General features: G+C 44.0%; 1 long non-coding RNA gene across 1 annotated transcript; it reads left to right on the top strand.

Moving 5' to 3' along the window:
- Positions 1 to 1,691: 1,691 nt before the first annotated feature.
- LOC119400344 (uncharacterized) lies at positions 1,692 to 11,149 on the top strand. Its single transcript, XR_005185068.1, has 4 exons — positions 1,692 to 1,956; positions 5,259 to 5,376; positions 7,508 to 7,707; positions 10,972 to 11,149. It is a non-coding gene; the product is annotated as an uncharacterized LOC119400344 (long non-coding RNA).
- Positions 11,150 to 11,960: the final 811 nt, after the last annotated feature.

Raw genomic sequence — 11,960 nt, 5'->3', positions numbered from 1 at the left:
TACTTTCTAATACACAATGAGTCTTGACACATATGTTTAATACCTCTTTCAACAACAAGGGTAGATGAAATGAAGCAGAAAAAAAAGACGAAAAAGATGAAAGAAAGGCAGGGAGGTTAACCAGGCTGAACTGATTTGTTGCCCAACAGTGGAAGTGGGGGGGGGGGGGTCACTGGTCAGAAAAAGAGCCCAACTGATGTGCATGGACACATAACAGTGTTCATCATTGATGCACGGATACTCACGTACAGAACTGGGTTGTTTTGAGAAATTGCAGTAGCATATTGTTTCAGCCCGCATTGCAGATTATGCTTGCAATGGCATGTTATATGATAAAATTTAAGTGCCTGTTTTAATAAGTTTGGAGACGCAACAAGGGCTTTAGAATTTAGATCATGGCTGCGTGGAGACACATGTGCAACACAGCTAGAGAGTGCAATAAAGTGAGGATGCTCGAGGTTCACCTTAAAGAGTGGAGCGCGATAGCATAATCGCGGGGCCCCGAGTGCATCATCTTCTCAATTGCTAGCGAGGTACACTTTCTATCACTTTACTTTGTACCCCTAGTTTTTTGTTTAGCTCGGTCCCTTTTTGCAGTCCTTATTTTGCAATATCGTCAAGTGGATAATGCCAAAAAAGAGAAAAATAAGCGGTGTGCAAGCAAACACAGTGCCACACACATATTCTAACCTAATGTTTTTTGTTTTATTTTTAAGTTTCAGCTCCCAACACGCTAACAGAAATAGCAGTACATCAATGTAAATGAAAAAAAAAAAAGAAAAGAAAAGCATTAACTGAGTAGGACTCGAACCCACGTAAACAAATTGTGATCCCTACGCGTGAGCCTGCTACTCCAGCCTGCTACGCCACCCGCACACAGGTCATGACATCTTCCTAATTTAATAGATGAAAGTGCTTACGCGCTATCTGAGAGTGCATAGTAGGTACACTATGAGATCATACTTATTATTGCGGGCATATATTTTGGGACCGCATCTACGCCTCACACTTTTCTCGTATCTTTTCACTATAGGTTGCCGATCGCTCGCGTATGAAGACACGGATGCTTACACACAAGCAATGTAATTTACACAAGCAGTTGAAGCTTGTTCCCCGAGGCTCTCTTGCGATTAATAGTCAGCCATCGCGCGAAACTGGAATGATACGCCGTTAACCCGTGCGTCTAGCTGTGTTCCCCTCCGTGGCTGTCTCGCTCGATCACGAATTCAGCGCGGGAAATGAAGCACACGGCAGTGCCGAGCGTAGCGGCGACATCAGCTGATCACGCCGGCTTGCTTCCCTTTGCTTCAACGCAACGAAACATCATGCCTTGCAAGATCACATACTGCATTACGTAAAAGTGTTACTGCTTTGGAGTCATCCTGCTATTCACTGAGGACGGACATACAACTACTGTAGAGTTTTGCTTCGGCGGCAAACATCGATCGTAAAGCCGCACTACTACGTCCGTGGTACAAGGAGTAGAAACCTGTCGTCTGCTAGAACAAAAAAAGAAAAAAGAAGCTGCTGAAAAAGTATTTAACTTTTCTCGTATAAATTTTTCTTGAAAACGTCATTATTTTTTAACTATTTTGCCCAACAACATGCATTCTCTAACAGTTTTACACGGCGACGTTTTCTTTTTCTTTTTCACGAACAACAATTCAAGCTAGCTCCATCCATAGCCGAAGCCAGATGTTATTTGCCTTTGTTTGCGAGCGTCTCGCGTGTGTTCTCATCCACAAGAAGATTGAAGGTAAAAGCATTAAATTTACGTAAGGAAGCTTCGTTCCTCGTTTGTGCGGTGTGCAAAGATTGCACGCAATTCCCGCTGTTCTCGGAGTGCCGATTAAGTACGAGTCGTTCAAGGAATCAACGAAATGTGCGGGCGCTCGAATGACTCCATGGCTGACACCCGCGGCCACCTGCTACACGCCAGTGCGAAAGAAACTAAAGGTAAGTGGGACAGCTTATTGTGTAAAGCATGCTACTCGGCGCAAGGCTCTGTTACCGCACTCGGACGTGGCGTCGTAAAGAGCCTTACGCACCTTTGCGAGCGACGACATTGTGCGCGTTTCCGATTCGCTTCGACTACGCTGATCTGAGCGTAGCCATGGCGCATCGGCACGGCCTTACGGGAGCGAATTCGCGAGAATTGCGAGAACATGCATGTGTGTGATGATCGATTTTTTCTTATGTGCATTGCAGTCAGCAGGACGCAAGTGGCGCTTGCTTCGTTTGTTGTTGATAAATCAAAGCCTGCAGCGCCATTTGCTGCTGGGCAGCATTTTGCTCACGTTCGCGGGCTATATAATTCGTAGCGTGGCTCAATTCACCTAGCCAAACACTTAAATTGTGATAATGAGCCTACATTCACGGTGAAGTGTTTATTATGCGCTTGAACGCTGGCTTGAGCTAGTTAAACGTAATCGTGTGTTTGCCTTGTGTAGGGAGAGGTGTTAAAAGAATCTTTGTGTGTAAATGCACGTCGCCTTCGCGTGTCAGTAATATTGCACCAGCCAGCATCCACGTTGGACATCTGACGGTTATGAAAACTTGCATGCACAATGTGAGACTTCATATTCTGTCAGAGTTTCGCTTTTTATACATAAATGTGCAGCCAGCATGTAGTAGAATACATTACGCTGCTGTGTGGCAGTGGTGTAATTATCACAGTGCTGTGGAGTTGCTGATGCAAGGATTTATAGGTACGATGCAGGAGAATTTCTCATCTGACTAGCTCATCAGGCTTGTGCGTGTTTTAGCGCAAACAAGACAAGGACAGAAGGTTGACATGTAACGACAGGACCAGCACACAGTTACGTCTCACCCTTCTGTCCGCGTCTTGTTTGCACTGGAATACCTATGTTTGCATACTTTTAGCAACAGGCTTTTCTGTTATGCTTTTCTTGCCCAATTTGTGCTACAGTACAGTCGTCAGCAATACGAATGTGCGCGAGTTGCCTTGAAGGAAGCTGAAAAGGGTGGGATTCAATGACGAAGAGTGTGATGGTTCAGTGTTCGGCACCTCAGTACGTCGCTAGCATTTATTCGCAGTTACAAGACAACTGAATTAGTTGCCACGAAATATACTGTCGCTGAAGGCTTTCTCTATCCTCAGCATCTCAACGTATCGATTGGCACGACAGACACAAGGTGTGATGAAACTAGGAGCTAAAATTGTTTGAATAGACGCGCTCTGAACCAAGAATGTGAATAAAGACGCACACAGCATCTTCGGATTGTCTTTGCTGAGAAATTAGGCATGCCGAAAGTTAGCTGACAATTTCAGAAAATGGACTGTAAGCGCCGAGTGCATACGAGGCGCTTGTCTTGGGTGCGTGTTCACTCACTACTTGCTTCCGGAAAATGAGGTTCTCAGCTACAAAAAAAAAAACATTCAAAGAAAAGCACGAATATGCAAAATATGGAGAAAAGGACACACTTCCCAAATTGCAAACAACAAAAAAGTGATTTTTTTTTAAATTTTGCCTTACCCTGTGCTCTTAAAGGAGTACTGACACGAATTTTAAAAATTTTCGTATTGTTGCTCTAAAAAAATACTGGTGTCGAGAAACCTAAAACGAGTATTGTGGTGCCTGGGAATGCATCGTATATATTTTAATTACTGCTACCTTTAAAAGACACATTCGGTTTCGATATCGAGGGGGCGGCTTCTCAGTGACGTTTCATAGCAGTGTGACGTCACGGGGATACAGAAACTTGCGACGTACTAGGGGCAAAACCGTCATCTGCTCGTTGTGCACGTAAGCAACGATGAGCAAATTGTCGTCCAGTGGCCCTGACAGTGATTTCTGTGATTTAGGCTGCATGCAGGATGCAGAACTCGCTAACTCAGGGGAGCTGTCTTGACTCGTCGGGATAATGTCCATTGCAGTGGGGCTGGCTTGCAGATGCTCAGCGACGAAAACTTCCAAGTCAAATTAGAATATTTTACACATATTCAACTCGGGTGTGTGGACAGCGTTGACGCTGCATATGGAAGAAACAAAAAATGTCCCTTTTTCGATGTCTCAAAATAGTGTCAGTACTCCTTTAACGAGCACAAGACCAAGGAGCTATTTTGAGCAGTGTCGTGGTAAATGGCTTACGCACAGGACAGTCCCAACAAGCATCACGTCTATCCTTAGCACTTTCTCTCTGGTAGGTAAACTATGCTTGGCTTTTGGAGTTTCTCTGTTTCGGTCCCTAAAGCTACCGAAACGTTTCGGTCTCTTTAGGGACTTCGCAAAGCTTTTCTGGGAGCACGTGCGGTAGCTTCATGGAAAGAAGCGCAAGTACAGTACATACTGGTGTGATCTCCTTGATGACATTGAGGTTGCAATCTTTGACAGTAGTTCCAAGCAAGGAGCACGAGGTCAGTAAATATGTACTCAGCAGCACTCTTCTGGAAGGATCCTTACGATACAACGAAAAAAGGCATCTATGCTCACTCGTTCGCACTTCATGCAGCCGACTGCATCATGTACGTAAACGTGTGGCCACGCGTCGACGCCTCGGACATTTGCGAATTACTTGTCTTATGTTTTGTCGAGCTTTGTCATGCAGCAGCAGTGAAGTCATAAACGGCTTTAGGCCAAAACATTGTGAGAAGCGGCTAGTTACGCAAGCCTATGAGAAAAGTTGGGGCTGATAGCGTTGTGGTCATGACATGAGCAAGTTATAAGGACACTCTAACTCCTGGTAAATATTAATTTTATTATTGTTTTATTTCATCTGTACCCAGTTGCAGAAACAGTGAATGCCTCGTTAAAAAGGGACCTTACACATGAAGCCACAATGGTCCTGCATTGTCGCAGCAGAACCTGATATGATTTGTGTGTAAGTGGACAAAACAGAGCTAACGAAAGCCAAGCATGATTTGCCTACCTAAAAGGAAGCAATGAGGACATACGTGATGCTTGTCAGGGTTGCCTATGCGCTAAAGCCATCCACTCTGGTACTGTTCTGATAGTTCCTTCGTCTTGTACTCGCTGAGGCGCACCTTCGGCATCTTGAAGACGTTGCAACCATCTTTCTGTGACTGTAACTTTGCCGTACTTCGCATGCAACTACTACAACCCACAACTGCACGCGCTTCCCCGATTGCCAGCTCATCTGGCTGTGACAACAAAACGGGTTGTACCTCATTGCCACCATTGGTGCAAGCTCCCTATAGAATGCTTCTGTGTCTTGCATGTATATCTGTGACTGAAAAACATTATGCAAACTATGCTCATCTCACAAATTGGTTGCAGCACTGTGGAGGCTGCAGGGTGGCTTTGCCAGTAGGAAGGGCGGAAATTCCTGAAGATGTGTTCATCCATGTTGCATCAGCTGCTTGGTGTTTTCATGGCATCTCTGCACACGTGTTGGGTGAGTAAAGTAAGGTGGTAGCAGAGCAAGGAAAACGAAAACATGGCAGCACCACTTGAAGCGCGTGCCTTTCACTTTGAATTTATCAATTTGTCATCGTGCACTGTGTGGCCTGTAATATTTAAAGTGGCACTTCTATTTGCTTTATATTTGCATCCTCATGCTTCGACAGCAATGTATTTGTGACTATTTTACATTGTTTCCGCAATGTACTTTCAAGTTCTTGGTGACAAGGCATACCTGCCAAGTCTCCCGGATTACCCGGGAGACTCCTGGATTTTGAACGTTTCTCCCGGTTGTACGGGTCATAGGAAAATCTCCCGGAAATCCAGTTTTGCCCCGCGCGTCCAGTGCTTTGTCTGGCCACATGAGCAAAGTTGTCTGGCCACGTAGTAGAAAGGATTCTTCTTTTTTAACGATGGGAGAAAGGTTCAACTCAGTTTCATTGCGCATGAAGTAGCTGTGCACTTTGCGCCGCAGTCCAGCACTTAAAATGGTAGCCGTTACCGATGTCTGTCGAGATAGCGCGTTCGCCAGCGCTCGCGACCGTCCCCGTCTCAACGGTGCCCCTTATGGTCCTTTGCCCGACGAAATAACTGGTAAGCAAGCGACGACAGGCCTCGCGCGACGGTGACGGCCGGGTCGTTTCATCTCTGCTTCAACCGCATTCGTCCCTAGCGCTAGCGCACTTTTACTCGCACATGAAAAAGACGATGCGTAAGCGATGTTATCGGTTTGGACTGTGTACAGATCAGCGGCGACCGCAATATCCCGCTGACATTGTTCATATAATTGCTCTCGCAGTACCCCCCCCCGCCCCCGCGGTCGGCATACGAGAAAGGGATACAGGAAGTGGTGCTGAACACACTTGGTTAGCTTTGAATTGAGCAATCTTGAATTTCATTTTCGCACAGCATTACATAAGCTAGACATTACAGGTCTTATAGCAGTACGAAAAACATGCAATGAGCAAGGCTAGAAATACAAAAATTGCACAAGGAGGTTCAACACAAAACTTGGTTCACTTAAAATATTTGGCATGAGCTCTGCGTGTTTTCCAGCATAGGTCCCCATTTCACAATTCAGCTCATGCAGAGCAGATTGTGTTAAGCAGGACACTCATTTTAACATATTAACATGGCTCAAAGCATAAAACAATTAAAGGGACTGACAAACAATTCTTGTGGTACTTGTTCTCTTTAGTTCACTGGAAAGCTAACTAGTCACTGTCTTAATAATGGAATAGTAACACTGAAAGTGCTGTGAAACATTTTCAGAATTTTTGGATCTGTGGCTACTATGAAGTTGTGTACACACAACACAGGCGGCAAACAGTGGGAGGTCAACACGACAGCGGTACGAGTTTATGCACTGCAGTTTGGTGCACATGCGTGCATTCCGCATGCGTGTGCCATGGCTCGACATGTCCCACTAGTTGACACGAAGCCAACGCTGCTTATTAGCATCAACTCCTTTGCCTAGTAAGCAGCACAGAATAGGACGGGGATAGGTTAAAATATAATACAGTGTAATTTTGAGCACTAATTATGGTGCACATTAAAGCATCAAACTATGTACAGCAAACAGAACGACTCGATAACACATCATCAGGCAATTTCTGCTAGGATGCATGGCATACTGTTTTTTTTTACCTTTAAACAGCAATTTAAATATGTAATCTTACTCAAATTGCGAAAAGCATGCCCTGCAATTCACGATCTTTTTATTTCCGCCAGGATCTAATCACACGTTCTGGCCAGTTGTCGGTCCCTTTAGTGATTAATAAATCTTTCCATATTTTTCAGTGTAGGACCACCATCAGTGTCAACGTAAGCCATTTCATTAAAGAAGCCATCCAGAGCATCCAGCTAACGTTGCCTGCCTGTCCAGTTAGGGTTGTGGTTGTGCTGGATGAGCTTTTTTTACATACAGTGCGCAGTGAACTAACACCTTCAAAGTCAAGCGCAGGTTCAAAAAAAAGAACTAAAATAGAGGTTGCAAATGCAGGACCTTAACTTTAAGAAGGGATGCCTCAGTATGCCTTCTGGAAAATGGGAGTGTTTTCTTTTTCTGCAGAATTTCGGATATTATAATTTACAATTCTAAAGACCTTATCTACGACCTTGTGCAGGTTGATCTTAAGCAGAAAACCAGAAGTGGCAGTGGTCTCCAGAAGAGACCAAGGACCCCAAGCTCTCTCTGACACAAGCAGGAAGGGCACTGTGGTGCATTGAAAACTTGCTCCAGTAGTGCATTGCCAGTGCACTATGCTGCTGTTTCATCAAGGAGAAAGGAGGTGACCAGCCCGAGAGGAACTTCATGCTCTACAGTGTGAGTGCCTGGATGGTTTTGTTTTTGTCCTGTCACACGTGCTGAATAGTGGGTGAGATTCAGCCTTGGTGGCTAGAAGGAATAGGGGTGACAAGTGTGGTAATTTCTCTAGCCAGGTAGTGTCGACTTTTGCACCGGTGCTGTTAGTGGCCCCAAGTGGTGCACCTGTTCAGAAGTTTCAACATGGTTGTGGCTGCCGCCACAGACTGCTGTAGCTTTGTCACCTCGGTAAATGTTGAGATGCATCAGGAAAAATTCGCTATATCACTTTCTTCTAGAGCTGCCAAAATTTTGCATTATACTTGAGTTTTGTTCCGGGCGTGAGAGCACAAATGAGCCTAGCATAGATTAAATGCTGAAATTTTACTCACGGGAGGCCCTGCATGTATGCCTGGCCTTGTTATCATTAGCACCTTGGTGGGTCAGCATGTATGGTGAAAAATTGGGTATCCGTTGCTTCATGAATGCTACATAATCCATCAGTCACATCCAGTGAATCAGATGCAGTGGCATACTGGTCAAACGGTCTCGTTGCAGATAAATGATGCGTGAATGGCCATTATTTGCAAAAAAAACATATCAGCACATTCAATGAATAAACCATGTACAGCATGGACCGCTTATAACAAGTTGCCAGAGTCGCAAATATCTGCACTATAAGTGGTACTGCCCTGTAAACAAAACAACATTTGTGAAAAGCTGTACATCTGAAAAACATGACCAACAGGCACCCGCATGATTCCGACTATCTAGGCGTGCAACTTGGGCGTAAAGTTGTCAATGTTGAAAGGTTAACGTCTGCGGACCTGCAGTGTCGACATAGTGAACGCAGAAACAAGAAAACAAAAAGAAAGAGTGCCGTAGCGGAAAGCCGCTGACTGACTCTTCAGACCTCCACATTTATGCGAACTTCGCTGTGGTACAACACTGGCCAGAAACTATACGGGGAAAGGCTATTGAAATTCCGGGGGCGATGTCCAAAAAACAGTGACAACCTTGAACCACCAATCTAGTATTGCACATGCACTCCCTAGTTTTCGGTGAAGATTTTAAGTCGCTCCTGACTGCAACAACTCCAAAACGTTTCATTCACTCGGCACCAAACCGTAACCTTGATTGTCTGCAGACACTAACAACTAGGTAGCTAGTGCTCGTTAGGCCTAGCTTGCGGGAGTTTGCCCCAAACAACACGGATATCGGGACTCCTGTCCTAAACAGTGGGCAGCAGGTGTGAAACGAAGTTCCGGTCCGCGATCAGGAAAGTCACGCCAACTATCCCGAAAGAGTCTTCCAAGCTTGTAAGTCCACCTGCTGGTGGCAAAGGCAAAAGCTCTGTCGTGTCTCAAAACATTATCACTTGCTGGGGAATAGAGGTCGCACGCACAAGATCTCACTCTACGATGAGACTGTTTTCCCGACAGAAAACCGAAGAGCCAAACAGCAGTTACGTGCACTTCATGCAGACACGGGTGGCCCTTCAGAGCGCAGCATACACACAACAAGCAGCCAGAGCAAAGGGAGCAAAGGCTTTTCTGTTGCCTAGGCAATCACTCCCCCTCTTCACACCATGATGCCCCCCTTGTTTTTCTTTTTTTTTTTCTTCCACTGTTTCCTGTTCATTCGCTCTGCATCTCATCCTCCATAACGCTGTGGTTCTTCTCTCCCAGGCTGATCCGAAGCGCACTCGCTTCGAGTCTCTGAGAATTTTGCAGCAGCCGCCTTATAGCCGATGTTTCATGTGGGGGGACTGCACAGTAAGCAGGCATGCGTGTATACGTGGTGCTTTATGGGAGGGTATGCTGAATTCAGAAAAAACAGCATTATAACCGGTCCTGCACTGTGAACGATTGCGTTATAAATGGTGTGAAGTGTACATAAATATTTTATACACCTTAGACTGGGGCACATGTTTACATTGAAAAGTTGAAGATACTGGCTAAAAGGAAATATAACTAAACGTAATTTTTTATTGTAGCCATTTGAAATGTTTCTTCTCATTCCACAGACAGTCCTTACAGCATTCGTGGCCTTTGATCACGGGATTCAGTGTTGTAATTTTTCTTCCTATGCTGGTTAGGGTTAACCAGATGTTGCACTTACTTGCATTACGACTGCAGCACTAATTCTGTCAACCAAATTTTATTATCATTCTTCCCTTGTAATGCGCACTCTGAACTTCCCGTCCTGCGATGGCATTAGGTTGCCAGATGTCCGTTGCTTTGCTTTGCTTCGTGCTTTGTTTTTTTCTGCGTAATTGAGTTTGAAGATTAGTCTCTCATTGTGCTCGAGCGGGGTGCTATTCCATGTCGTTTCTGTAACAATGAAATTAGTACACTGCTGTGTCATAAGCGCCGATTAGGTATTTTCTAGGGGTGTGTTAGAAATTTGTGGATAGGTGGTTAAATATTTCTCTAGTCGATCTTTCTATTGGATATATCATCAGTGTTCATGAACGCAAGTACTTTTTGGTTTTTCAAGTCTCCAACAGTGTGATAATTTTGATTTCTAATTGCCAGAGCTCACATAATAAATTTGATTTTGTGTAGGGGAAATCACCTATGCTACCATACTCTTCCAGCTCAATTGCAATTCACTTTCTATATGTCTTGAGTATGCCAATAAATTACCTTTGTTTATAATGGTGCTATTATGCTTTTGATAGAGAATGCTTCACATTGTGCAGTTGTATTCAATTTTTTTATAACACGAATTGATTAATTCTAAAGCTTGCCGTTCACTTTTGCCTATTTCTGTTTGGTGGGCTGTTTTGGTCTGGCTGGCACAGACCTGCCTACTTGTGTGCTGCTTTTTCAGCTTCATAACTTGCAGCATTTCATGTTACAAAGCTGTTCAAGATGGCATTATTGCAGACAAACTAAAGTTTAAGGGAAGTAAATGCACATGTACACATTACTAAATGCTCATTTAGGGCTTTTACTGGCAATACTTAAAGTTTTTGTTAGTATACAGAAGGCATTTAATTCAAAGTTTTACGTAATGAGATTTCAACAGATTTACTACACATAAATATGTTCAAAATAGTAAGAAGCAGCTAGTTATTTTCCATGCAATAAGCATGCCATTACATTTTTTGCATGCGCTGGAGCTCACTCGTGCACTTTCCTTTTCTATCCACACAAATACATAAAAAAGCAGTATGTGCATTTCTTTTTCAGCATCATTCTGTGTGTTATTTCTTCTGCATGTGAACTAAGCTGCTTACATGTGCGTCTGACATCATGTGTTTATGATTTATGCATGCAGATGCCTACGGAGAACACCTCAAGGCGCATCCAAGCAACGTCCTGGAGGCACAGCGCCACCGGAATCTCAATCGCCATTTGGGGGACCTGCTTAAAGTCCTTAAGAAATGATTCCACTGTGAGGCTTTCAAAACGGCATGAATATTAATTTTATTCATTATAAAGTTTTCATTTTTAAATTCCTGTTGTTGCACATTGTTTTGCACCATCTTTCCATGGGTGAGATACAACTCGTGAAGTGATGGTGCAAGGTGACCTCATTTGAACAGTCAATTGAGGTATGCATATTGACACAGCTAGAACGTGCTATATAAAACAAGTTTTAGTTCTTGCAGCGGGGCTGGTTTTGAAGAGCATGTAAATTCTTTCTTTATGCGAAGACTAATTTTATTGAATTTTACCAAAAGCTAAATTTTATGCCGTCCTAAGCAGGGAGAGTTTTAGCTGGTGTTTTTTCTATTACATAAAACCCTGCGTTATTTCGTTGCAGTATGACTGCAGCTTATGATGTCCAGCATATTAATTCAGTAGCTTATTAACACATTTGTTTCTTATAAAAGCCTTTGTTTGCTCATCAAGGCTGTGTCTAGATAGCAATCATATTTCACCTTCATGCAACATTAAGGCAGAAATATTCACACTATTTCTACACAGTACAGCTTTACAAATAACGTGAATGGCCAACTGCCTCTTATGTTGCTTTCCACGAGGTCTAGGACGTCCATCTGATTTTCGCATAATGCGGCAGATAGCTGCATGATTTCCGCATTATGCGGTTTTCCATAAGCTGCTGTTGTCCGCATATTTCCGCATGATATGGCACTTTCCATAAGCTGGGGATGTCCGCATCTTTCCGCACGATATGGCACTTTCCATAAGCTGGGGATGTCCGCATCTTTCCGCACGATACGGCTTGCCGTAAGATGCGGATTCCGCATCATGCGGCTTTCCATATTCCAATAATTCCGTATGTGCAGATCCGCATATACG

This window comes from Rhipicephalus sanguineus, chromosome 7 (assembly GCF_013339695.2).
Source record: "Rhipicephalus sanguineus isolate Rsan-2018 chromosome 7, BIME_Rsan_1.4, whole genome shotgun sequence".
Taxonomy (NCBI): Eukaryota; Metazoa; Arthropoda; class Arachnida; order Ixodida; family Ixodidae; genus Rhipicephalus; species Rhipicephalus sanguineus.
The sequence above is the reverse complement of the archived record's forward strand: the minus strand, read 5'-3'. Positions and strand labels throughout refer to the sequence as shown.